Raw genomic sequence first — 23,179 nt, 5'->3', positions numbered from 1 at the left:
GTTTTCTCCGAATACTGCATTGAAGCCTTTAGTAACCGCGCCCAAGTTGACACAGTGTATACGGATTTTTCGAAAGCGTTTGATAAAGTTAACCATCGTATTTTGTTATCAAAGATACAAAGTTTTGGTTTTCATTCAAATTTTTTAAATTGGATTAAATCGTATCTTTCTAATAGATCATGTGAAGTTGTAGTTGATGGGGTGTCCTCGTATTCTTTTATTGCCTCCTCTGGGGTTCCTCAGGGAAGTATATTGGGTCCGATTCTTTTTGTGATGTTCATCAATGATATTACTACTTGTTTTAAATATTCTAAATTTCTCTTGTATGCTGATGACATGAAGATTTTTAGCAAAATAACGTGTTCCTCTGACTCGACGAAACTTCAGAGTGATCTTGACAATGTTGTAGCTTGGTGTCAGAAAAATATGCTTCCCTTAAATCTTAAAAAATGCTCCCATGTCTCCTATTCCAAGTCCCGTACTCTTATCCCTACTTCATATTTTATTGGTGGCTCACAACTAGACATTGTTTCTAAAATCACTGATCTTGGGGTGGTCTTTGATTCCAAGTTTACTTTTCATAGCCATCTTAACTATACCATAGCTAAGTCGTACTCTATGCTGGCTTTTGTCAGACGTTTCAGTTCAGATTTCTCCGATCCGTATACTTTAAAGACACTCTTTACTTCACTGGTACGCTCGAAACTAGAATATGCTGCTTTTATTTGGCGTCCGTATTATTCTTGTCATATTGTTCGATTGGAGAGAGTTCAGAAAATCTTTATTAAGTATGCTCTGCGACCCCTTAATTTTGAACTTCCGGTTCCCGCTTATGAGTCTAGATGTTTGCTTATCGGTCTTAAGACACTAAATTGTAGGAGAACCTTCTTATCCCTAACTTTCATTTTTAATTTGATATCTGGGGTGGTGGACTGCCCCTTTTTACTTGAACGTATTTTCTTTGTTATTCCTAATATTTGTTTAAGGAATCATGCCACATTTTATGTGGGGCTGGCGAGGACTAATTATGCTGCCAATGCTCCTGTTGTCAGAGCTCTTAAAGAGTTTAATTTGCTTCCGAAATCTTCAGTTTTGGATTTCTCCTTTTGTGAAAAAAGGTTTAAAATGCTACTTAATGACCAGTTAAGTTAGTTGGTATTTGCCTACATTTGTAATTAGTCTGTAAGAAATGTAACAATTTCAAGATTAAATAAATAAATAAATAATTGCCGTTGTTGTTCGTGCCGTAATAGCGGTCGGAAAGGACGTGTTTCAGAGCCGCTCTGTTGTCTACTAAGGGTAGCTAATGCCGCCAATCTTGCTTCTTCTTCTTCTTCGGCATCCCGATCATCCATTTGTTGCGCCCAAGACTTGGTTCTTTCGGTGAGGGCCAGGGATAAGGCCCCGTCTGAGCTTTCTCCGTCATCGAGAAGGTCGCTTGTGGTTTGCCTCCATTCCTTGGTTTCGTCCCGGTGAAGGGTAGTATGATGATGCTCGTTGCATCGATAGCACTTGTCCTTACTTGTGCATACCTCGTGACTGTGGAAAGGGGACAAACAGTTGATGCAATAGTTATGTTCGCGGACCGCCTGCCACCTCTCTTCAGCGGACATCCTGCGGTATTGTGCGCAGAATCGTACGCCGTGATTTGCGGCGCAAAGGCGGCATGGTACGGAGAAACTTCTGGAACGCTCCTCTGTCTTGACGCGAGTTGCCGTGAAACGAGTCATTCTAAAAACATAATCGAGCGTTATTACATTGATTTCGTCTACATGGATGGCTAGTGCGGTTATGTATGAGGACGTTTTTTTTTTTTTTTATTAATATTTGCTATTATTATTATTAAGAAGGGGCAAGGGGAAAACCGCTAAACTGATTTTAGCACCCATCATCCCATGTAGATGGCGCTCTGATATTTTACCTTACATATTTCAGCCTTTGGTCGGTCGATGTCGCTGAGCTGGCGCGACATAATTTGTGGTGTGTTTTAATTTTACTACAAGTGGCGTGCCACCACACACTACAGATTCCGAACTTGACTGTTGTACGTGTATGAAAAATGCTTGCGCAGTTGCGATTTCATCATTCAACCTTATTTTTTCGATGTGTATTGTCGATAAAGCTAAGGCCGCACTGAGCTGCATTACACTGCGCTGCAAAATATTCTTCGCATGTATTCTTATGGAACAATTCGCACCTAGCGGTAGCAGCACTGCGCGGCGCGGCCGTGAGCGGCACTGTTGGTCAAATAGAAAAAGTGAAGCGCCGCTGCCGCTACATGTCGCACCGCTTAGTGTGCACGCACTTTAATTGCCGTCTTCCAGGGAGTTTTACAGCTCCACCTCACGCTCAACTCTCACGGGAATGCTCTGGATCATTGATAGACTTGAGAAGAGATGGCGTGAAATTTGCACACACGCGAGATGTGATAGTCAGATGCCGCCGCTGTTTTTCATTTAACTCATACGGCGAAAGGCCGTGAGAAGAAAGAGGAAAAAAAACACAAGAGCTGAAAGAGAATGACGTAAAAATTGCCCTTAAAAATATCGGAACTCCTGTTTACATGCGCAGTGCGCCACCTCCTGTAATTCCATCATGGTCAAGCATTGCAAAACAAACGCTAACCTCAGGCAAAAATCACTCCGAAAACCCCCTGTCGCGCTGCCACACTACATGTTGCGTATAAAATATCTCTACCAATCATTCGCTGAAGCAGTCAAGTGTGACGTAGACGCGCAAAAAAAAGCAATATTGAGCTCGTGAATGCACAATCTTCTGTGTGTGATTTGTGATGCTTGACTGCTTGATTGTCAGAAGTGAAGTGTAGAAATTTTGACATTTACTACACTTTTCCACTTCCTGAACGAGAAAATTCCGATTAGCCCAAGTGAGACCTACTACACGTGTGTGCGCGCAAGTTTTTGATTTTCACAAGTTTCTGAAGAACAATTTTTCTTGTTTTAAAGGACCAATTTCTGCATTTATAAAATTCCGAAGTAATATCAACAAAATGGCACAAGCTATTAAGAAAATCATGCCTATGCTGGATCGCATTCCCATCAAACGCGTGGAAGCAGTTAGTACCACCTTTTTTTCATAGTGCAATCGCTTTGAAAATCGTTTTTAGAATAATTCTCTATTTCAGCCCCCCTTTGTGCCGTGCCAATCAGTGCTTCATATTTTGCATTTTTATAAAAACCATTGCAAAATAGTACACAAATAAAAAGCTTATTAAATGGTAAGTAAAGTACAATAATCCTTTTGTAGCGAATCTTAAGGCAGGCGACAGATTATTAACAAGTGGTACACCGCTTAATAGAAGCGTCTTTAGTGATAAATATGTTGTAGGTGGTATGTTGAATGAAATCTTTACAAACTTGCTGCTCATTATTTGAAAGTAAATCGCTACCCAAAGGTTTTTGTAGATGCTTCAATTCATCTATTTGAGCACGTAAACTACTGCTCATTGGTATTGTTGCTGTAGGTGATATTTGCGATTTCATATCAATAATATTATTGTTTTCCGGAAAAAATAGTTGATGAAGTTGTGGTTTTTCGTTTACGATGACGTCGTTTATTTGGATTTTTATTATGACTGCGTTGGCTTTTGAGACGCTCTGTGTATATACTTTATGCCTTTGATAACTTTAGAATGTGAGCGCTTTTTATCTCAAGCTTTTGACAATCGTGTTTTCCTTTGATTTAAATTTCGATGGCTACTTTTTTCCTTTGTTTGGAACGCGTCAACGTTGTCCAAGTTGCATGTGGTCGGCACCATTCTCTCCTTTTGACGGAGACAGGTACTGTTTATGCCTGCGGAGAGAATAAGTCAGGCCAATGTGGTATAGGTAACACCCAGCCGGTGGTAAGTATCCCAACCCCAATAAACTACCGTGGTCCGCCAATTATTCGTATATGTTGAGGAGCCGAGTTTGACATTAGAGGTAATTTGCATACATTTGGGTTACCCGAATACGGTCAATTGGGACATAACACAGATGCAAAGTATTTCGTCCATGCGAACAAATTATCTTGTCACTTTGAAACGTCTCCAAAATAAAGGAAAAATCGTACTTTATATTGCGAAAGGCAGGAGGGACATGTAATACCTATAGAGAATGTTCAAATTGTCGACTTCGCCTGCGGTAATAATCATACGGTCGCCACTGATTCTAAGAATTGTGTGTATAGTTGGGGATGTGGCAGCTTTGGGCGCCTTGGTCAAGCAGAGCCTACGGACGAGATGGTACCTCGTTTAATAAAATTTTTCGACATGCAAGGACGTGATGAACGTAATGTATATTGTGGCGCAACCTTTAGTCTTGTCCTCAACGAGCTTGGCGTACTCTTTCTATTTGGGCAAAATAAGAAGACGGGAGAAGCAAATATGTACCCAAAACCTGTTCAGGACTTATCTGGGTGGAACATTACTGATGTCGGATGCGGAAACACTTCTATTATCCTATCAGCTGATGATACCTTACTAGCCTGGGGCGCTTCTCCTACCTATGGGGAATTGGGTATTGGCGAGTTCCCAAGGTCGTCCACTGTTCCTAAGGAAGTCCTCAAAATGGATAATATGAAAATACCTCAGGTCGCTATGGGTTATTCTCATGCTATATTACTTGTAGATACTGCTCACGAGTCAACTAAACACAAATATGATAAGTTACTAGAATATACTATCGGTGACTGAGTATTGCAGTTGCAAAAACGTATTTATTTAAAGCTTATCCAGCATTTATTAAACATATTCAAGGTGGCGTAGAAAAATAAATAGACAGTGACGGCGAAAGGTCTACGTAACGTCTGGATTGAAAGGCTAATAATTTCTCCTAAAACTTGCTAGTGATTGGATCTTCACTTGCAATAGTTTCCATTGATCATTGGTTATACCAACCGTACAGGTTTCCTTTTGCCCCTGGGGAATTTTGTCCTTTTGAAATAAGGTTAAAATAAAAAAAAAATGATTCGAAACTTTTTGTGCTCCAGGCACGTGCGAAAGAACTTTTGTGAACTAAGTTATCAGCTTTTAAATTTTGGGGAAAAACTTTTTTTGTCAGCCATGAAAGTCTTAGAGGAGCATGTTGAAGATATGTCATTATCATGAGTAAAATTTTGGGAACGTGTTAGTTTGACCCCCATTTTATTTGTTTGTATGAATGTGACTGCGCCAAATAGGAGGTGTGTGAATGGCTCCGCTAAACATAGGAGCGGATAGTGCACTCATGCCAAACATAGGCAGTTGTATGAATGTGACTCCGCCAAATAGGAGGTGTGTGAATGGCTCCGCTATACATAGGAGCGTACATTTCACTCATGCCCAAAGCAAGGCCATGGGCGCATGAAAACAAGTCTTGCGCCGAGGTGAATTAGTTAAGTTGTATATATAGATATGGCCTAACCCACGCGTTCCCATTTGAGCTCGTATTCACCTTTATCTAAACATTAGGCAATCTTAACCCAATGCCATCTGCAAAGGTGTACTACTGTTTAGATAAAATATAGGTTTGCAGACAGGAAATTCTCCTGTTGTATAATAATTTCATGGCTGATAGGAAAAGCTTTTAAACCTAGATCTATTTTAAAGAGCAATGCAATTCGCCAACCGCATCGTTGGTTTGAAATTGGTTCCTAAGGAGTGTTGCATGAAGGGTTGTTGGTTTTGGATAATTTGTAATAGGATAATAAAAAATTGTAGACAAGCTTTAGATCCCTAATTCGGTGTCACACCCTGACTAGAAAAGAATTGGAATTAGGGAGAATTAGAAGTGAGGTATTAAAGATCTCCGACCCTCTCCTCGCAAGGAGGAAGCAAGACCAACTTTGTGATTGGTCTCGTCGTGTGCCCTCTCGCGGTATCAAGCTCGACGACTCGAACTCGATTGTCGGCTCCATAATGGAGTTTGGTTATTCGTCCTAATCTCCATTCGTTCGGAGGTAAATTTTCCTCTTTTATGACTACCAGGTCCCCTTGTTTCAGATTGGCTTGTGGGTGTTTCCACTTGGTGCGTTTTTGCAATTCGGTGAGATATTCGGACTTCCACCGTTTGCAAAACGTTTGATGTAATGCCTTCAGCTTCTCCCAGCGGTTGACAAGTGAGGCACGATTCTCACTGACGTCAATCTCTGGTGGGGCTAGTAGATGACCGCCAATGAGGAAGTGTCCCGGAGTGAGTGGTTCCAAGCTGGACGGGTCGTTGGAGGAGGGGCTCAGAGGTCTCGAGTTGAGACAAGACTCAACTCTGCAAAGAAGGGTACTGAACTCCTCCATAGTAAATTTGTAGTCCAACGCTATCTTTTTGAAGTGGTTTTTAAAACTTTTGATTCCAGCTTCCCACAGTCCGCCCATATGAGGGGCGGCTGCAGGTATGAAGTGCCATTGAAGGGTTTGGTGATAATACTTCGATAGGGTTTGGTTACGCGCATCGGCGAGGAAAGCTTTGAGTTCGGATCGAAGTGCTCGAGAGGCACCGACGAAGTTTGTTCCGTTGTCGGAGTATATGTTCTTCGGACATCCTCGCCTGGCGACAAACCGATCGAAAGCTGCTAAAAAGGCGGCGGTACTGAGGTCACTCGCGACTTCTAAATGAATCGCCTTGGTGGCAAAGCAGACAAAGAGGCAGACGTAACCCTTTGATATGCGGCATCCTCTTCCGCTATAAGATTTGATGTCAAACGGTCCGGCAAAATCTACCCCCGTATTGGTGAAAGCCCGGGAAAAGGTGGTTCGCTCTGGAGGTAGATCTCCCATCAGTTGGGTTTGGGTCCGTTTGCGGAATATGGTGCAGGTTTTGCAATTATGTATGACCGATCGGATCATATTTTTTACCCTAGGTATCCAATATTCTGTGCGTAGGCGACGAAACATCAGTTGGTTCTCACCATGCAGGGTATCTTTGTGGATGAACTGGACAAGAAGTCGTGTGAGCCGGCAGTCATACGGCAGAATGATCGGGTGCCGTTCACTGTAGGGAAGATCCTTGGCCCCTGAAAGACGACCGCCCACCCTCAATATGCCCTTTTCATCGACAAGCGGGGTAAGAGGCAGGATTTCACTCTTTGAACCGATGAGTTTCCCGGATTTCAAACTCGAAAGTTCCTCCGAATAATGCTTCCGTTGGTAGAGAGCTATTAAACGACTTGTCGTGGCCTGAATTTCATTGGGTGAAATGAAGTACGATTCCGCTTTAAAGGAAGATTTTGTTTTAGTATTGGTTCTTTGCGAAAACCTTATAATATATGATATGACCCGCAAGGCTCTAGAAAGTTCTGAAAACCTTTCTAGGATATCCTCATTTCCACTTATTTTTGATGTGGGAAAGGCTTTTACGCGCTTTTGCTCAATATTTGTCTGATACTCCTTTTCTTGATTTGGCCACTTTGAATTGTCTTCTTGTAACCAAGAAGGTCCCTGCCACCACAAGGAGCTTGCGACTAGGTCTTTTGCTGACATCCCTCTGCTAGCCAAATCTGCTGGGTTTGATGCAGACTCTACGTGGTGCCAGGCACTGTTCCCTACCTTTTCTACGATTTTGGTTACTCGATGAGCAACAAACGTTGACCAAGAGCAGGGAGGTTTTTTAATCCACGCTAAAACAATCGTTGAGTCAGTCCATAGATGTGTATGGAATTTTCCCAAGTTCAGGTTTTCGCGCACGGATTCTAAAATTTCGGCTAACAAGACTGCTCCACACAGTTCTAATCTGGGTAGCGAAATTGTTTTTACGGGAGCTACTCTTGTTTTCGCAATTAGTAGGCTGACGTGGACCTCCTCATTAACCCTTGCCCTAAGAAATATTGTAGCTGCATAGGCTTTTTCGGATGCGTCGCAGAATCCATGTAATTCAACGTCCGCATTTAGTGTAAAATTTACCCATCTTGGTATCTGAATATTGTTAATATCCGGGTAGTCTTCCATAAAGGTTTGCCATTTATCTAGGGTACGCGTGGACACTGCCTCGTCCCAGTCCTTTCCTTCCAGCCAGATGTTTTGCATGATGATCTTGGCTACTATGATGACTGGCGCGAGCCATCCCAAAGGATCGAAGAGTTTGGCGATCGCTGAAAGTATTGCCCTTTTTGTCAGGGCCTCACGATTTTCAATAGGTTTTGCGGTAAAATAGAAATAATCCGAATGCGGGTTCCATCTGATGCCTAATGTTTTGACTGTACTCGCATCCTCGAATTCCAGAAAATCTTCGTTTAGCAAGTGGGATTTTGGGATTCCTTTCAGTATTCGGCTGCAGTTCGAAGTCCACTTTCGCAAAGAAAAACCTGCTGACCGTAGTACGTGGGTGACTTCCTCCCGAGTTTTAATTGTAGACTCGATGCTGTGGCCTCCTGCTAGCACGTCATCGACGTACATGCTTGTACGCAGAATGCTGGCTGCTATGGGTGATGAAGTCTCTACATCATCTGCTAGTTGGTGCAGTGTCCTTATTGCCAAATACGGAGCACAGTTAACTCCAAACGTTACTGTCTTTAATTCATAGACGTTGATAGGATCCCCTGGATTATTGCGAAATACTATTCTTTGGAACTGGGTTTGGTTGGGCATTACCCATATTTGGCGATACATCTTCTCTATGTCGCCATTAAAGACATATTTGAAGAATCGCCAACGAAGGAGCAGAATTGTTAGGTCGGCCTGCAGTACGGGGCCGGTGTATAACACGTCATTCAAACTAGTGCCATTGGCAGTGGGACACGATGCGTTAAAAACTACTCTTACTTTTGTAGTCGTGCTCTCCTCTTTTATTACCGCATGATGAGGCAAAAAATAGCAATTTGTTGCATGGGGAGGGATAATTGTGGGAACTTTTGTCATATGCCCTAGTGTTTCGTATTCCGCTAATACTCTGTTGTATTCAGTTTGCAGGGCTGGCGTTTTCGATAGACGCGTCTCGTTTCGGTAAAACTGAGAGCAAGCGCTTTTCAGAGAGGGCCCTAATGTGATGCTGTTTGGAAACCCCTGCTTGAATGGTAGGGCTACGATGTATTTCCCATCAGTATTCCTTTTTGTTGTCGCTTTGTAAAGTGCCTCGCAATAGACATTATCCTCAGTGAGGGACCTTTTCTTAGGGATATCTTCTAGTTCCCAAAAGGCAGTCAATTGTTTCTCGATGCTGATTTCATTAAAAAAAGATACTCGGTTATTAATTGGCTGAGTTGCTTCTGTGCGACCGGTTAATATCCAACCGAAGACGGTTTCTTGGGCGAGAAGCGTATTTAAGACGTTCTTCTGTATGCCGTCTAGAATTACTTGAGGATAAATGTCGCCTCCTAGGATTAGGTCCACTGGTTCGTTAACGAAGAACCTTTTATCCGCCAGAATAAGATCAGGGAACTCTTGCCGAGTCATTGCGTGAACTTGAAATGTTGGAAGATCCCCTGTCAACTGAGGTAGGACCAGAACCACTGTATCAATGCATACTAAGGGGTTTATAAGGGAACCCAGTCTTATGGAGCAGGACTCTTTCACTTGCGCAGATGGTGTGTTATTAATGCCTGAAACTTGGACGTGCAATCGTTTCGATGGCAGATGTATTCTGTTTTTGAGTCTTTCTGTTATAAACGAACATTCAGACCCAGAGTCTATAAGTGCTCTCGCGGTGAAATCCACTCCATTATAGTTTATTTTCACTCGTGCTGTGCCTAGTAATACCCCCTTTGCTGTATGTGCATGACAGGAAGAGACGCTATTAATATTTTCTTTTCTCTTTTCAGAGTCCATCCTTGCCCTTGCCTGTTGTGAAGTGGAGGGTATGTTATCATTGTTATGTTGGTTGCCCCTTTGGGGAGTTGTTGATGTTGTTTTTGGATGAGCTGTCGGAAGATGGAGCAAGGTGTTGTGCCTTGAGTGACATGAGTTGCAGTTGAATGGACTCGTGCATCTTGTCACTGTGTGCCCAGCCGACAAGCAGTTCAGACAACAGTTGTTGCTTTTCACATAAGCTATTTTGTCTGCCGTGGACAGCTTATGGAATTTTTGGCAGTTTCGTAATTTGTGCTCCTTACTGTTGCACATCTTACATGCCGTTTTTGGAACGCTGGCTTGCTAAACTCCAAGTTTTGTAGGCATTTCCTTTGAACTATTCGTATGAGTTTTGAGCGGCTTGGATGGTTTGCTACCCTTTATGTCAGACACAGCTTCTAGAGTCTGAAAACGGCTGGACAGGAATTTGTCCATATCCTCCCATTTTGGGATGTCCGTTTTCTTCTCTACGGTTTGTTCCCATAGCGCCAAGGTGGATTCCGGGAGCTTTGTGGAACATAAGTATGTTATAATTGCATCCCAGTTTGTAATGTCGATTTGGTGACATTGAAGAGCCGATATGCAATTATTTATTTCGCGTTGTAATTTTTTTATTGCTGTTCCGCATTCGTATTCGACTGCCGTAAGATTAAACAAAAGTTTCAATTGCGTGTTCACTAGGACACGCTTATTCTCATACCTGTCTTTTAAGTTTTTCCAGGCTGTTTGAAACCCTTCATTCGTCAGGGAGCACCTTTCTACTATTTCTTTTGCTTCCCCTTGAGTTTTCTGCCTTAGGTAGTAAATTTTTTCAACATCTTGCAGATCCTTGTTGAGAATATATAAGGCCGTGAATATATCTCTAAAAGCCGGCCAAGAAAGGTAATCACCTTTAAACACATCGGTATCGCAAGGGGGCAGCCGGAATTTATGTCCATGATTCGGATTGGTTTCCACTTTTGTGGCAGGGGCATTTGCAGGTGGTGCTAATTTTTCCACTTCAGCAGCGATCGTAGCCATGCATTTCATATAGCATGCGAAACAGCTTTTATTTTTCTGCTTAATGGATTGCAGGTCCTCTTTCGTAATATCTGTAGAGTTGAGGAGACCTTCATAAAGTGACTTTGTCTTCTTCCATAGTGCTTTCAGCTCCTCTTGCTGTATTGCAAGGGTGGGTTTGTTTTGTTCAGCGATTGGCTTCGCATTGAACTCCTGCTCAAACTCCACTATGGAGTCTGTCATTCTTATGTAGGTCTCCATTTTTTTTATTATTTTAAATATCTTGTCTCTTTTAAGGAACGAGAGCGGAAGTAATGACTCTTAGTATTGTGCTTGCAACGAAAGCGAAACTATAAGAATTGACACAGATAGAAATCTGTTTCAAGATTTAATGTGTCTAATTATTTGTGTATTATTGTTGAAATTTCTAAGAGTGACACAGATAGAAATTTGGATGCAAATTTAATGTGTCAAAATTGTTATTTGATGAAAAGGTGAAGTGGGCTAATTGTGCCAAACCAATTTAGTATTCCAAGAAAAAGGTATTGAATGCAATTCTGTACTTCTTCGACGATGAAAAACGTAATGAACTTATTTATTTTGATTTATTTTCCTGTTTGATACACAATTTTGAAAATAACTTTATTATGGACTGTAAGTAAATAGTGTCTCCTACCAGCCACTAGCCATCCAATGGTGTATATAAGTCGTCGTGGCTTGGATATTGTGTACAAGTGTATAAACTGAAGTGAATCTGTGACAAGTTTACAAAAAACATCAACCAGGTGGAAATAAAGGTGTTGTGTACTTCTTATCGAAATTTCGAATGAAAAGAGACTATCCCTAAGCCTTATGTTGCACAGTGCAGTGGAGGTGAGGAGAGAAAAAAAAAATTTTTTTTTTTTTCACTGCCTGTCTGCCTTGAGCTGTGTCGGAGGACTCTTACCACTGGTGGGGGAGTCAACCGATAGTCAAAAGGCGATTGGTGTGTTTAAAAAACACGAAATTTCCACCTACTTCGGATTATAAACCTATCACGAGTTCACTTCTATACGTTCACGTATTGCAAAAAAAAAATGGTGGTGCATGAACTAATAGAACCAACGTACCTTGTGTCACTTAAGTGATGATGTGTTTTATGATATGTGTAGATGTGCGGACTGTATGAAGTGTTGACTGTATGATGCGATGACTATATGATGTGCGGAATGTATGAAGTGTTGACTGTATGTATGCGATGACTATATGATGTGCGGACTGTATGATGTGATGACTGTATGATGCGATGATAATGTGATGTGCGGACTTTATGATGTGATGACTGTGTATATACAATGCTCGCTATTACCACTCGTCGCTAATTAATGGCTGATCGCTGGTACTTCTTTTAAGTCTCACTTATTTTATTGCAAATTTTCACCGTCGATTATAATATTTTGTTGAAAAATGTTCACTTTAAATTTTAATGCGCTGGCTGAATATTGTGTTCACTTCGATTTTCCTGGCGCGATAGGATCAATGATTACGTGTAATTCGGGGACGATGGGGATTCGCTCGCACGTAAAACCAAAAAGAAATGTAAAAGAAAAGGGACTAGTTAGTGACTTATTAAAAACCAACACTTTCACTAATCTAATTAACAACAAACTTTCTTTATTCAATAATTCAAAGTAAATGGAAAAATTAAACTACGAAGTATTTCGGAAATTACTTTAATTTAATGGTTTGGAATTCGCACTTGAAACAATGAATGCTTATCTTCGGTGTGGTTGCTGGAGCTCACTTGTTGATGTTCAAAAGAAAAGTGAAAGTGAAAAAAAAGGAAAGAGTCCATGGCACCCGCCGATTGCTAACTTTCGTCGAGTTTTCCCCTACTCAATTAGTTCTCGGCTGTGCAAGGACAGTTACCGGTAATGGTTAAGTATACGGGCCGTATTAGGGTGAACTAAAAGTTATTTTAAAAATATTTAGGCTGGTGGCCTAAACATACTCTCTACTTAACTCTGGGTTTTTTATTAGTCATCCCTCATTCCGGAAGAATTGAGAGCATGCTCGCTTCAGGGACGGTCCTAAATTAATGTTGTTAGGGTAATCCTGCCGGAAAGGTAGCGACACGGTGTACCTTCGACTCTCATTTCGTTTCGTTGTTTCCTTAAGTAATTGTTCGCAGTACCTTTCCTCCTCATTTAATATTTTATTTTTGGGCACATTTTCTAACTCCCAGAAAGCTTTCAGTTGATTGTCCAACGCAACCTCGTTATAGAAGGACATGATGCCTTTCGTTGGATTCGGTGCTTCAATACGACCGGTTAGTATCCAACAGAACACTGTCTCTTGGGCCAGAAGTGTGTTAAGCACGTTTTTCTTAAGGCCACTTAATATGATTTGGGGGAGGTCTACGTCTTCGTTGACGTAGAACCTCTTGTCTGCCAAAACCAAGTCTGGGAATGCCTGCATAGTCATTGCGTTGATATGGCAGGATGGAAGATTTCCAGTGAGTTTCGCTAGAACTACAACGCGTGTAGTCAGGCTGAAACAGGGATCCCCTGGTGAACGTAATTCGGTGTTGGATGATTCTTTCACCTGAGCTGACACCGTATTTGTGATGCCTTAAATCTGGTCATGCATTTTCCTCGCTGGCAAATTGTTTCTGCGTTTCAGTCTTTCAGTTATAAAGGAACATTCAGACACAGAATCAATTAATGCCCGTGCGGAGAAGTCGGTACCATTATGGTGAATGTGTACGCGTGCAGTTCCCAATAGCACACCTGTGCTGGAATTGGCATGGCAGGATTTGACATTCTGGTTCGAAGAGGAAGGTGGTTGTCCCGACTCCTGTCTTTTCCGTGCTTGTGCCGAAGTTGATGGGGTATTATCCGCATCTTTGAAAGGGTTGCGCACCGCCGGTTGCTGAAGTGTGTCCGTATGCAATAGCGTGTGGTGACGAGAGTGGCATTTGGAACAGTTGTACGAACTGGTGCACCTCGTCACTGTGTGTCCTGGGGATAAACAGTTCAGGCAGCCATTTGTGGATTTAACGAATTTAATCCTTTCTACCGGGGTTAAATCGCAAAAGCGTAAACAGTTGCATAACTGTGCTCCTGTTGCACATTTTACACATTGATTTTGTTGTTTGCTTGGATACTTTTGTTTGAAAAGCACCAAGTCTTTTCGTAGGGGTTTCTGTCGATTGTCGCGACGCGTTTGATTTTTGCACTTTAGAAGTGGCATTCCCTGTAAAACCAGACACGGTTTCAAGTGTCTGAAAACGATTTGAAAAGAATTTGTCCATATCCTCCCACTTGGATATGTCCGTTTTGTGGTCAATGCTCTGCTCCCATAGAGCCAACGTATTTTCAGGTAATTTTGTCGAGCATAAATAGGTAATAGTCGCATCCCAATTTGAAACATCTATCTGAGGGGTTTTTAAGGATGCCAAACAATTATTTATGTCGCGCTGTAAAGTTTTAATTGAGCTGCCGCACTCACTATCTATCTTTTTCAGATTAAATAAAATTTGTAGTTGTGAGTTTACTAGAATCCGTTTATTCTCGCATCTCTCACATAGGTTTTTCCAGGCTGTTTGGAAGCAGGAATACGGCGTATGTCGCTTTATGCTTGATCTTGACCGCTGCAATTTTCTTTGCGTCAAGCGTGTCAAAGTCAAGTAACTCCTCGAGGGCGGTCTCTGCTTTTCCCACTTAGCTTGCAACTCTTTTTGCTGTATTGCTAGCGTGTGTACTGTGTGCAGAGCCGCACTTATGTTATTGAAATTGGCCTCGAATTCGATTATTCGATCGGCCAATCTGATGTAATATTCCATATTTCTGGATGAAAAGTTATGAGCGAATTAAGTTAGGAATATCAATTTGAATGAACCTGTGCGAATCACCCAACCAACAATTATTAAATTACGCAAAACTTTAGTTGTTACTTTTAATTTGTTTATTTTTTCTGACGTTGCAGATAGTTTTTGTGCCGTAAAACAGGGAGCAGAGGGGAGAAACAACAATGTCTTTTGTGTATATAAAGGGTGCCACTCGCCACTTCAAAGGTAAATTTTATTGTATAATAAGTGCGCGCGCTTATATGAACTCGACGAAAAGTGTAAAACCTGCAATAAATCTTGTGCAAAAACGAAGCAACTGTGTAACCAAAAATTTATTAGAAAAACTAGTGAAACTAACGTAATGCAATAAGGAACAATGCCGAAATAGAATGGCTAGAAAGTTTATATAAAAGTGAGGTTATGTGCATCTCTTCCTGCTATATCCGGAGAGTCTTACCGTTGGTGGGAGGACAGACCAGATACTCACAAGGAATTATAAAAAACAACGTTAATTTTTGCGTTTGCAGTACTTTCTTTTCGACACTAAATTTTTACACTTTTCGCGTTTAATCACAAGTCACTACGCGTGTGGCACTGAGAATAAGATTATTTGTATCGACACGGTTTTATTTGTTTTTATTATAACAAAAAAAAATTCAGGCAAGAAATATTGCGCTTAATTTGGACTTTATTTTGTGGCGATTTGTGTTCCGGTGTGGCAAATAGCTTGTGGTGTTCCAGTGGCTTCCGCTGGCTGTCACTTGCTCAGGTATGGCGCTGATGTGAATATAATAGGCGTTCTCACTTTTGATTCCCCTTTTTGTTTTTTGGTGGTATCGCTGTTTATTGTGGCAAATAACTTTCGTCGGATAACCTTTGTGGTGCTGTCAGCTTTGATATCTTGTGATGTGGACTGTATATAGGTGCTTTAATTCCTTTCTCGGGGAGATAGGACCAAATGTTCGGCCGGGGTGCGTCTGCTCCTTGCGAGAAGTGGGCGCACCGGGTCGATCTCAAAGAACGAGTGTATTTGAAAATAAATATGAGAAGACGAGAATTTCTCGTTATAATGGGTGCACTTTATTGAGTAAATATAAATACTTTGGATACAATATTACCTGATGAAATTGTGGAAGAACGACAGAGATCGCTTGCGGTAGATGTGAGCTGGTTGGCGGCTAAAATCCAAGAGGACGGTTGTATCGAAGGCGACAACCGTTGGCCCCCAAAATCCTCCTTTTCGGAGGGGAAAGTCACCCACACATAAACGCCGACATGCATGTGCATAAGTGCTGACAAAACACACATACACGTGCATACGAATGCATAGGGCGGTGATGTTGTGGGTGGCTATAAGTTAAATCGAGTTTCGAGTATCTAATTGCAGAGTTGCATCAGGGGGATCGCACTCAGATGCGAAAAAGTTAGGCATCCTAAACACAGGGAGTTAAGGTAATAATCTCGTCGATTTAAGTTTTCCGTAATTTTGGTTTAATTATATGGTTTGGAAATCCGACAAAGTTCACAAACTCGCATTTTCGGCATCGAATTTTAAGAGTTGATCTCATAGGTAATACCTAAAATGGGCTCGCCCTCTTAATTTCGTTAGTACATTTTTTTGTATAATTAAAACCATTCGATGTACTAGTGATACCAAAATAGGCATTCTAACATGTCGCCAGTGTACTTTCAAAATTAATTGTAGCACTAGCAGACATGGTCGCTAGACATAATACATCGAACCTACAACATTTCCCGTCATCGTCGCTGAGCTCACCGTCGCATCGATGGAGATCAAGTAAGTAGAAAGAAAAAAAATTATACTTCAATTACATACATATTGTATTTTTTTAATAGAAACATTTGTCGACGTGTTAGATTTGGCAAATATTTTTCATTTTATTGGTAATAATTAGGTGAAAATATCCCTTTTTGCCTTTACATTTTGAACCGCGATTAGAAATCTAAGTTTGATTGCGTTTGATCATACAGTTAACACACTCACAACCTCTTTCATTACCGTGGACGAGTTCGTGTCTTTTACTTTAGCGCAAAAATCGAGTTGATAACACAAAACAAAGCCCATATATTGAGGGGAGTTGCGAATAATAGGATTTTCCAAGTAAACTTACGAATGTTTGGAATTGCTATTTATATAATTAGGTATAAAGCTATTACAATAAAGGGACCAAACCATAGAGAGCTCGTATATCCGAATAATAAATATATCAATTAATTAGATATCTTTTAATCTTAGGTATTATTAATTGGCTTTTGAATAAATTATTAAAAATATCTAAAAACTGAGAACAGGATGGATTAATTTTTTTGTTATATTCTTACATACAAATTAGCTGATCGAATAATGTTAGTTATTACTTTTATTTCAATTTCTAATTCTTTTATTTTGATGACGAAATATAGAGAAAGGTTAGTATACCAGGTTTAAGTATTTTTCTTGGGTTAATGTACATAAAGTCAAGGTACATTAATAGGTTGGGTGGGTAAAGACGAGGAGGGAAAATTCCATCTTTCCAATCCCTCCGTCGCTGGTGGCAATGATCCTTTTTGATTCCGCTTTTGTTATAAATTTTTTTGTTTCGCTGCTTGAGTTTCGCTGGTTTTTTTTTGGGTTGTATTTTTATCTCCGTTCATGAGGTAAATAGTGTTAAATACCCTGCATACTGATTTTGTTTCGCACGAATTTCGCTGTATGTGACCGAGACAAGCCCACTCCCATTTCCCTGAGCCAGACCGTAGCATAGCATGGTATGCAGACCCGTCTCGGAAGCATGCGCCTTACCCTTTTTCAGTAGTAAGCGGCAGCATTCGGGAGAAGTTCGTTAAAGAAATAAATGGCGCTCAACGTGTGGGGCCTAAATGCGATAAACCACTAGGTCTTTTCATCGTTACCGAAATAAACCTACGTGTGGTACGACAAGTTGGTTTTTTTTTTCACTACGACTAGTAGTGGATAGCAAACAAAATAAAAATTAAGCTTATAAAACTGATCATCTTGTCAAGGCTCCTAAATTTCATTTATAAAATAACCTTTTTCGCAGTGAATAAAAGAACGCAGGATTTGCAAAGTTTGGATTAATTCGGATTCTGACCGCTGATTTTTTTCACTGAATTAGTATCATATCTAAAGATTTGAGATGGATTACAGATTGAATTATTTATTATGTATTCTGTCCTCGCAAATACAAATTTTTTGCGTTTGTTGGACTGGTGGTTTCAATAGATTTGCAGAAAATAAATATTTTTATACTTACATCTGATCTTGATCCACAGCCACAAAATCAAATACGTTCCATATTTCAACCAAACGGTCAAGCATTTACTTTTGGATTTTGATCTGTTGCAAAGCTGCGGCGATTTACCAAAGTATAAGCTTAGCCACAAACTCATTTTTATCCAGCATAAATGTACACATTAAGGAGTTAAGCAACCGCGAATTATTAAGTCAAAATTATTAACCTTCCCTACAGAGTAGTCATCATATTATATTTTATTAATTAGTTGATTTTAAAACGCGATCGATTGATTGTTTTCATTCCTAACAAATTTCCGGTAGATACCTAAACATTAACACACGACCATTTTTTTTTTATTAGTTGAGTGCTGTGATGCCAGTGACACGTAGTACTGTGCCATATGCACTGAAACCTTGCTAAATAGTCAAGATAGGGGAGAAACGGTGTGTCATCATTGTTTCCACTTGACTTGCATCCATACCTGGTTAGATAATAATGACACTGTAGAAGTCTCTGTTTCGCAAAAGCCCTAAAATCTTAGAAAAGGAAAAACTGAGTATGCCAACCGGTACTATTCCTCGTGAAAGACCGAATACGCGGCTTTACGCGCAAACTAATCCCCAATTCCAAGCTTATACGTCAACCGACCGTCGACACGGTCAAACGAGTATTCCACGATACCGACGCGCGACTAATCCACACCAAAGCGGAATTACTGAACAGCGAGTGCAGCAATTAGTTGCCGAATCAATGCAAAATTTCGTGAAGTAATGACCATGGATATTCAGAATATGTTACAAAACTTAAATATGGATAGAAATACTAGACCATCTCCAGCTGTTTATCGGCGAAAAGAGCAGGTGGAATGGCCACGCGACGCACCGTATCCGGAGCGACTTATTAATGACAATGTTCGCTATGAGAGACGGCCAGAGCCATTAAAACGAAAAACTGTCAAATCTAGTTCGAAATTGGCAGGTTCGTTTTAGCTGGTCGAAAGATGGCATATCTGTAGACCAATTTATTTATCGAGTAAACACGTTAACTGCCCTATACCTGAACGGAAGTTTTACAGTACATTGCCAACATCTACAATCATTGTTTGAAGTAAAGCTTTGGAATGGTTCTGGCGTTACCGGCAACGCACGAATGATCTGGAGTGGTTTGATTTAAGGATTTTTCGACAGACGCCGAAATACACGATGACATTCGAAGAAGAAACAAAAATTTGCTGAGCCCTTTGATGATTTCCTTGAAGTTGTAATGCAAATGTCCGACAAGTTGAGAATCCAAATGAATGAGACAGAGCTAGACGAGATTTTGATACGCAATTTGAAGTCCGACTTGCGCCACGAAATTTTACACCTCGAAATAATGGATATTGCTAGTTTGAGGAAAGCAGCGCGAAAACATGAAAAGTTCTTTAACGATATTCACAGTGGCTCATCCCGGCAAACCACTGGACGTCACCAAATCAATGAACTATTTAATTTGGATGTTACCAACACCAACCAAGACGAAGAACTCGGCAGTGTAGAAGCTGTTGAGGCAAGTAAGCAAAAATGTTGGAATTGTCAAGAGACGGGACATAGATATTAGAGGTTTACGCCGATCACTTTATCGGCGGCGGCGGCGTAGGCTCTATTATACACCAGCGGTGGCGGCTTGGGCGGGCGCCGGCATACGCCGGTGTTCTTACTTTAAAAAGCTTGATTTTTCTATTTAAAAAAAAAGTATTTAGGAAAGGTTTTATTAGGATGTATTTAAGGAAATCAAAGTTTTGGGAATTTCGGAAAGATCTGGGGTTTGTGCCTCAAAAATTTTCAGTAGTAGCCCTATGTAGAGGGATTGTCCCTCGTTCACTTACTCTAGGGAGGCTTCGAACCTAACCCCGGTCTTTGGAATTGGTAATGCTGCGTCTGCTGAAAAGAAAGAGATACGTAAAATGGTCACACTTTTGTCTGTGCAAAGCATAGTTTCACCTCGAGTTAATTCCTAATAATCGTCGCGAGCACAGTTTCTTTAAATCATTTGTGGCTCCTTGGCGGTCACGCACAAAGGCGACTTACGGTTGCTATTTATGGTCTATTAATACTCATGCCTCTCGTGGTACAGGGCGCATCCAATTTTTCCGAGCTACAATTCCTGATGATTAGGAGCTACAATTCCCGATGTGCGAACAGTAGCAATCCCGACCACCAGTCGCTACCACGCCTCCTAACCCTCACCCCATATGCCAGCATAGAAGCTATAGGACTGCGACTTCGAACACATATGTACCTTCGTCGACGTCACTTTCCTAGAAGCTCTAGGTGTAGTTCCGAAAACTTTCTAACGGATGTTTTTGTCGCGCTATGCTCCCGAGCTAGACCAGAGAAACACCTTTAAACGTTAGGGAGTAACTATTCGGCCAAGGATGCCGCCCTCGAAATCATAAGCAGTCTAAGTGGATGTAATTGCGTAACTCATGGGTGAAAATCGTATAATCCTCGGCGCATCTACATAGTTAAAATTTTACAAGGACCCTGTTTTTTTTAAATGTAGATCAAATTTTGCAGACGTCTGTGTTCACAACATTGATTTCAATAGTATTCGTTAAATGAAAACGATATTTTAGAATGGATGACCGCGTAGCTTTAGTTTTCAGATTAGTTCGACTGTCCACTACGTTAGGGTAGTAGCACATACGGTCTTTAGTTCGACTGTCTTGGGAAAGCTTTTGCCTCACCACTTTGAGTGTTCTTGCGAAGGACAAAGCCTCACCTGGTAAATATATGTGCCTACGTATTCACATTTGTAAAAGGAGCCGTAACGCGTAGGTTATATTTAAACTTGGTTGGTAGGGCTATAAACAATGAAATGTCAAACCGGGAGACTTGGGTATTGAAGGATGAAGTGTGAAAATCAAAATTAACATTTCAGACGCTATTGTATAATTTCGCAAATAAACAACAGGTGTTTAAATGTAAGCCCAAGTGATCTTTCAAACCCTTCTCATACGTAATTATATCCTCAACTTAAGTATGAGGTAAGAATCATTTCAAAGGAGTGTTTATGCCCCTAGAATCTACTAAAGGATTTTGCAGCTGATTTCGCTTATTCCTTCAGCCAATTGCTATGTAAATTTTTTTTAAAAATCGGCACCTTTTTTTGGTAATTTGCTTTTTTAACAACTTGAGGTCACTTTGAAAACATGTTCGCCTTGGGCCATTTTATTTACATTGTTCAATATCAATTTTTTGAAAAAAACTAAGCAAAGTGAGCATATAAATTTATTATAAAACTTTTCTTTTAGTGCTTTGTTTTAATAACTTGGTAAATTGGGTGATGCAAAGTCCGTGTTAAGCTGACATCGAAAGCGCCTGTGTTTTATTAATAACTTATGAACAATTAGAAAGAGTTAAATTTCGTAATTAGTTTCTTATAACTGGCAGTGAAGCGCATCCGTTGATCCCACTTTTGACCATATCCGACCAATTTGTGACATGAACAATAAATGGCCTAAACAGTCTTAAATGAGTAGAAAATATAGTACCGCGCCGGACGCCGCCGCGCCGATATTTTTGACATTCAGCGGCGGCGTGCGAAAAACGACTAAAATCGGCGGCGGCGTTTATCGGCGGCGTATATCTCTAATAGATATCATGGCTGTCTCAAGCCCAGGAAAATCTTCTTCTACGGCTGTGGCGGTGAAAACATGTATAAACCCACATGTCCTAAATGCACCGTTGCATCGGAAAACTCGAAGAAGGATGTCCGTCGAATCCCAGACGAGCATCCATCGTATCGCCCTCGGAATTAGTTACCAAACACGGTTCTGGTGAAACTAACCATTCAAATGACGACAATACCGAAACATTCAGATACTTTCACCAGATAGTACAAAAACTAATAATAACCCCATGAGTAGTAGAACTTTAAAAGTTTCTATAGATTTGAGTAAGACGTTATCTAGAAAACCATATCACGTTCGTTTGACGGAGTACAATAGTGCGAGGAAAAGAATATTCTAGGACACAGAGAACAACCGTACTCCAACCCGTTCCAGTAAGCGCATATCAGTCTATTGGAAGCGTAAGAAAGCATTGCTTAATTATGTTATTTCCTCTATAGTTTACCATCATTCTGACATTCGACCATACGCAAATATAAAGATATAAGATAAACCATATTTAGCTTTATTAGATAGTGGAGCAAATAAGAGCTGCATAGGATCGGAATTAGCAAAACTAATTATGGAAAGTCCCAAGAGAGGTTACCAGAAGCTTTTAGGTTCTGTAAAAACAGCATATGGGAAAAAGCAGAGTGTGGCTGGAGTCATAGAGCTTACAATAGACTTCAACAGGCGTAGAGAAACGATTGAATTCCCTTTAGTACCGTCTGTTGCCAGCAACGTTATATGCGGAGTGGACTTTTGGCAGAAATTTGGTCTGCAAATTCAAGCTTGCGGGACGAAGGAGTAGACCCCGATGTGATTCCGTTGACATCATTACAGAAACGCCAACTTGGGATAGCCATTTCTGCATTCCCTGCTTACGAGAAAGAAGGCCTTGGAACTACAAAGTTAATTGAGCACGACATAGACACTGGCACGGCTACCCCAATAAAGCAGCGTTATTATCCAATCTCGCCTGCAATGGAATAGCTATTGTGTGAAAGAAAGATCGTATGATTGAGTTAGGAGTAATAGAAAAGGCTGAGAGTTCCGCATGATCCTCTCCAGGAGTGTTTGTAGTAAAACCTGGAAAGGTGAGCTTTTGTTTAGACTCGAGGAAGCTTAATGAAAAAACTGTGAAAGACGCGTATCCTATTCCGAGTATAGATGGACTGATAGCCCGACTACCACCTGTATATTGCATATCGAAAATTGACCTGAAGGCTGACTTCTGGCAAATAAGTTTGTCAAAGGAGTCTCGTCCCAAAACCGCATTCACCATACCCAATCGACCATTGTTCCAATTTACACGCATGCCATTTGGTCTTTGTAATTCACCACAAACAATGTGTCGATTGATGGACATGGTTATCCTGTACAATCTCAAGACTCATGTTTTCGTTTACCTAGACGATTTGCTAGTTGTCTCACAAACGTTTGAAGAAGTTGGGAATGGGACACTAGCGGTAGACAAAGATAAAGTGAAGGCTATTTCTGACTATCCATGTCTGAAAACCATTCGTCAACTACGCCAAATTTTGGGAATGGCAGGGTGGTATAGGCGCTTTATTGCCGACTATGCTAGCCTCACGTTTCCTCTAACCGAGCTGCTCTCTAAGAAAAAGAAGTTTGCTTGGAATACAGCAGCTGAAGATGCCTTTGAGCAGCTTAAAAATAAACTC

At 40.8% G+C, this 23,179-nt stretch overlaps 1 protein-coding gene and 1 pseudogene across 1 annotated transcript in view; both read left to right on the top strand.

The window, feature by feature from the left end:
* LOC137235148 (glutamate receptor ionotropic, kainate 1-like) overlaps nucleotides 1–23,179 on the top strand; it is a 2,828,327-nt gene that overhangs the window by 871,714 nt on the left and 1,933,434 nt on the right. The window contains exon 3 of the mRNA XM_067758305.1: nucleotides 14,723–14,810. The gene's annotated coding sequence lies outside the window, so the exon portion shown is untranslated. The remainder of the gene's footprint in view (nucleotides 1–14,722; nucleotides 14,811–23,179) is intronic.
* On the top strand, nucleotides 3,713–4,696 carry LOC137235150 (protein RCC2 homolog pseudogene; annotated as a pseudogene).

Source organism: Eurosta solidaginis, chromosome X (assembly GCF_040869045.1).
Source record: "Eurosta solidaginis isolate ZX-2024a chromosome X, ASM4086904v1, whole genome shotgun sequence".
Classification (NCBI taxonomy): domain Eukaryota; kingdom Metazoa; phylum Arthropoda; class Insecta; order Diptera; family Tephritidae; genus Eurosta; species Eurosta solidaginis.
Note: the sequence above shows the minus strand (reverse complement) of the source record. Positions and strands in the feature narration are given on the sequence as shown.